This window comes from Urocitellus parryii, unplaced genomic scaffold (assembly GCF_045843805.1).
Source record: "Urocitellus parryii isolate mUroPar1 unplaced genomic scaffold, mUroPar1.hap1 Scaffold_70, whole genome shotgun sequence".
In the NCBI taxonomy this organism is placed as follows: Eukaryota; Metazoa; Chordata; class Mammalia; order Rodentia; family Sciuridae; genus Urocitellus; species Urocitellus parryii.
Genome location: NW_027554136.1, coordinates 121,112 through 127,045, shown reverse-complemented (window position 1 = coordinate 127,045; position 5,934 = coordinate 121,112).

Genomic DNA, 5,934 nt, shown 5'->3' with positions numbered 1-5,934 from the left:
GTGAGTGGCTCGTGTTTTTGTGCCCAGCCAGACTGCCGCAAAGCTATAATATAGTCAGTTACATTTCATAATTTCTTCATGATATAGTTAAAATGTTTTGTTCACCTGAATTCATTTTTTGTGTTAAATTATATGAATTAACTTTGAAGAAAAGACATTAAGCAGAAGAAGGAATAATATTACAAGTTTGGAAGGAGAAATGTCCCCATCTACCATCTTTACATAATTCTTTGTTTTCTCCCAGTGCTAAGGACAGAACTCAGGGCCTCACACAGGCTAGATACACATTCTACTACTAAGCTAATCCCCAGCCCCAGAGAATTTAATTTCAATGTGAGCAATAAATTAAGATACCCGGTTGTTTGTCATATACCTTTCTTGGTAGTTTCCTGATTTGACGCAATGGAGAGATATTTTTGTTTGGTTTAAATAGACTGCATTATACTGAAAAGGGCATGCAGTGTGGTCAAAGGGGATTGAAAATATATGCAAATTTTTCTAAGCAAATGTTATTCCTTATAGTTGGTGATATATTTGACAACTTTGAAGAGTTTGAGAGCTAATGCTTTTTGTTTTCCTCACAAAATATTGTATAAAATTGCAATTCTCAGTGATCCACAATTTGGTTCTTTGATATATTTGCTCTGTAACTTAGAAAAATACCCTGATATTTGTATTCTGTTTACTGCTGTAGAACTACTGACAAAATTGTTTCCTATGGAATAATTCTGTTTTATTGGTATATTAAACATCTGATGCAGGCCAATGTGGAGTATTTAGTCTGCCACTTTAAATCAGTAGTGATCTACAGAAGTCTGCGAGGTCAAGCACTGCTCAAGCTACCTTCAAAACAAATCAAAATGCCACATTAAGTGCTTGCAAGGTATATTAACCAAAGAAAATCTTACAGAGAAAGGAAAAAATTATTGAAGCAGCCTAAGCTCTACAGACAGATATTCAAAAATATTACACTAGAACCTAGAGGTAATGCAGCAAGAGATGGAATAATAAATGATACTAGGTGGCATTAAATTTCACATTTTTAGAAGACTTTTATTTTTGTAAAGAAAGATGAAAAAATATCCACTTCCTTAACTAGAGAAATTTGAGAATAGATGTGTCTTTTGTTCCTCAGTTAACCATCATAAACACCTCTAGCATTTTATCCTTTCATATTTTTTAAATGTGTGTTTGAAAAAAAAAGAGAGGGTGAGTGTGTGTGTGTGCGCGCATGTGTAGTACAAAATAAGACTGGATTAATTGATAATTCATCAAAATACTCCTTAGAGTTAATGTAATTTGCTGTGTCAGTTATGTATTTAAAGTTATTCATTTATTCATGTATTTCAGCCTGCTGTGAGCCAAGTTCTGTGCTATATACTTGGGATACAGCCAGATAGAGCTTTTGTCTCTGTCCAGATGAAACATAGTAACAGCTTATACTCTTCTTATGAGGACTTTGAGAGTATACGTGGATGTGAGGAAGCAAGAGTATCTGTTTTGGTGGCAACACAAAGATGGATCCTTAGCAAGAGGATAAAATTAAAACAGCTGTGGTAGTTATAGGAGCTCCTGTGGTCCAATCTTCTTGGTTATGTACTAGAAATTTGTATCCTCTTTTCTCTACTAATGTTCTACCTCCACTACCTCCACTTAGCTCCGTTTCTATTCTCACTAATTCTCCAATTTTTCTTCTGATACCAGAGTTCCATCTCTATGTCATATTTTCACATCTATAAAAGATAAGTCTGGGTTAGTTATATTCTATCTGTATCAATCAAGATTCTTTTTAATGATCAACTTTATCTACTTTAATAAATTTAGTTTTAAAAATTATTAGGTTACTCACAGGTTATTCACGAGAGAGCAGAGAATTGGGTGTATTTTGATGGACAAACAATACTCATTTTTTTTTCTAAAAAAGAACTACTTAGCATAAGATACCAGTGCCTTATGGATCACTGCACCATCTGGATGATTGAGGATGCTCTTACACAGCCACCTTCATAAGCAAATCTCGATAGAACGGAGTGTCTGCCACACATTCTTGATAATGGAATTCCCTAAGCATAGAAAGATTTTTCAAATAGAATCAGAAGATAAAAATCTACTATAGCATCCACTACAATTTTACATATTGCAGACTCATACTGGGGAGACTTTTGGTGTCAGATAACTTTCAATGTCCCTGGATTCCATAAAATCTGGTTTTTTTTTGTTAGTTAGGTACTGTTGTTTGGAAGAATTATCAATGATAAAAGTAACAGATTCAAAGGAGTCAAGTAAACTTATACATACATTTATCTATGATTATTTTGTAAGAAAAAAATATGCTCTGGATGGTAGAGCATTTGGATTTATACAAAATAAAATGAGCTTAATAATTTCTAGCATTACAATTTGATGTGCCACAATAAGTATAATGCTTATTTTAAACTATACCCTATTATATTCCAAAAGGATTTGTATCTAGTAATAAAATATTCATGTGATAAAATGATAGCAAATTGTGAAAATAAGATAAGCCCCAAGGTGAGATTAATGTAGAAAACAATTATATTGATATCTTGTATATATACTATGCATATCACCAAAATTCTAAAAAGCAGATTATGAGCTTTTGAGAAGACAGTGCAAACAATAAAACTGGCAAAATACATTCCCTGTAATTTTCATTAGATGATGATGATGATGATGATAATAATAATAATATCACTCATTTAAAGTGCCATGGTTACTTTTTAAATCCCAGAGAAATAGTTCAGTAATTGCTCATAAAAGAATTAGTACAGAATAAACAATAGTAAGAACAAATATATGTGTAATTCATGAGTTTCCTACAGGCAATTCTTACAGTATCTTTTTTAGTAAGTTGAAAGGATGTACCAAAGAAAAATTTCATTAAAAAATAAAATCTACCAGACATTTATCATAATCTCCAGAGGATGTGTTGTTTTGGGAAAATATATATTCAATAATTAGATTATTGTAAAAAAAATCTACTAAGTAAATATCGACATATCTTAACTGGTGCAAATTGAAGAATGAATTAGTGCTGTGGCATCCAAGAAGCACTGCTACAGAGGAAGAGACAAACTGCCTCCCATCCAGGTCAGTCTGTAAATCTGAATCCTCACAAACATTTGTAAGTTGTCAATCACAAGTGAATTCTGGATTACATATTTGTACTTGGAGTATAAACTTTTGATGTGGCTAAACACTTTAAACATTCAACTGAGCTTAATACAGGTTTGCAAGTGTAAGTAAAATAGGGCTTCTGAAAGTGATTTTGTATTTAATACCTCATAACAAAAGAAACTATTTTACCTTATCTAACTCAAAGTTAAGAGTGAATGTCTCTTATCTCAGTTTTAGCTGAAGGATGAACATAGTGTTTCATTATATTTATCATAAAGATGTTTCAAACAGATAACTGAGAAGAAGCTAATTGACTCTTATGTCAACCATGTGGAATGTATAAAATGATCAAGAAAGTGAAGAATCTAGAGGGAAAATTGCTCATAACTGTCCAAGGAAGAGGGAAAGTGGCCCATGTTTATCTTAGCCTCCAGATTAGAACTTAAATCCACTGGAGGAGTTAGGTGAAAGGGTGGATTTGTTTCTCCAATGTGAAAAATTAAAAAAAAAATTATAATCTAGGTGAGTCAGAGGCAGGCAAACATACAGAAAAATATTTGGGAGATAAATGATATACTAGCACTTCTTGTAAGCTGTATGTGTCCAAAAGTGTGGATCATTCATTTGTAGGGGCACCTTGGTCTTTGACTTGGGCCACCAATGGTCAAATCAGGCTAAAGAGTGAAGCACTGGTACCTCTGGATTTCTGCATTCAGCAAAGGGAGTTGAAAAACAGTAAGGGGAGCAAGGCATACAATATCATCAAGAGTATTTCTGGTGAAAATCCCTGGCAGCAGAATTCAACCATTCTTAAGATACAAAAAAATCAAGAATAGGAGCAATCCCAAAACTAGTTATTAAGAGAATGGTTTCATGCTGTGGGTGCATTGAGTTCTGACTATGGAAGGTCTGTAAAAAGAAAGGGAAGAGAAGTTGTAACTGAATTTTTTTCAATTAAGTATTTATTAGATGGGTCTGTATATTTCTAATTTTCAAGTTGGATAGTTTTTTGTGACTTAAAGAATTATCAGTTTTTCAAAGTAATGAGGATGAACAACAAAATCATGTGATCTATAAGAAGTTTCATCTAAGATCAGGGGAAGAAGCAGCCACTGAATAAATACCAAGTGGTAGCTGGAATTAAAATATAGTTTCATGGGCTGGGGATGTGGCTCAAGCGGTAGCACGCTCGCCTGGCATGCGTGCGGCCCGGGTTCGATTCTCAGCACCACATACCAACAAAGATGTTGTGTCCACCGAGAACTAAAAAATAAATATTAAAAAAAAATTCTCTCTCTCTCTCTCTCTCTCTCTCTCTCTCTCTCTCTCTCTCTCTCTCTCCTCTCTCACTTTCTCTTTAAAAAAAATAAAATAAAAAAAAAATAAAATATAGTTTCATTTTGACCATATCCTGCCAATCACACATGTGCACATATGTGGTATGTGTGTATAAGAGACAGCATATAGGGCTTTCTTTAAATCTTAGAATGAAAAAAAAATATCTATAGTAACAAAATCATTCAGATATAAAATTATCTCCTCAAGAAATTCTGGAAATTTTCAAATTTATTTATTTTTAAAATAAATTGGCAATTGCTAAGGAATGAGCCCTCTCAGAGGGCACATATTATAACCTGACCAACAGTTAATGCACACAAAGCTGGTGAATTAGACAGGAAGATGCTTTAGGATCTGCTCACCTCCTTACAGTATGACAACAGTTGGCTCTCATGAAATCATGAACATCTGCACTTGTTTTAAAATATCATTCATACAACACACAGATAAGTGTGCTTATATTTTTTAAAGTAGCAAAACTGTTGGTATCACAACTAGGGCCAAATAAGGTATTTCAAAGGTTAAATTCAGAGAGACTAGATATTAAATGATGAAAACATTTTTTCATCTAACACATGTCCCTACACAGCTCTTTTTCTAGATATCATGCCTAAATCCAACATAATATTCATAAATATCTACCTTATCTAAATAGGGCACAATTTACAAACAAAACAGATTTTGTTTTTTCATTCTCTGTCTACATTACTAATAATTTTTTATCACTTATGATGCCTACAGTTCCAATGAAACAAGCTCAGGAATGAAGCTTGTTACAGAGGTAGATTTTGGGGTGCATTAAAAATGATTATGTGTAGACAACATCACATTAAAGTAGGTTTTCTTAGAAACGGATGCCAGCTGGCAGGGAAGAACACTTTATTGAGTTTTGTAACCAAGACAGCTCCTCAAATATGGTGTTACATACAGGACATTTTATTGCCACTATTGCAATGGAAACAATTTAATCTGGCTTATGTAGACATATTTTTCTTTTTGTATTTCAAATTCACGTGTTGAAGGAGTCTGTTTCAGACTTGAAAGTTGCTTATAATAAAATAGCAATAATTAGCTGAACCCAAAATAGATTTTCTTATATTGAAGGAAAGAAGAAGAGAAAATCCAACACTGACTATACAAAAACAGATTTGGATAATACACTCTTAGAGGTGACCAACATCAAAATTGAGATGAATCTCATGTTCAATAATGATTAAGTGCAATTTATTTTCTATATGCTTTAGAAGACTTACATATTGTTAAATAATTTTGTGTTTTGTAAATCCTAGTCCTATTGATAGTCTAAATGACATATTAGGAAAGACATGTAAAAGCAGATGTAGGACAAGATAGCTTTTTATACAACACCTTTCAGAAAGTTTAAAAATGATAGGGCCATTTTAGCTACCCTTTGGAGTTGGTGTTTTACATTCTAACTCTGTCTAATTTCCTTAAGAA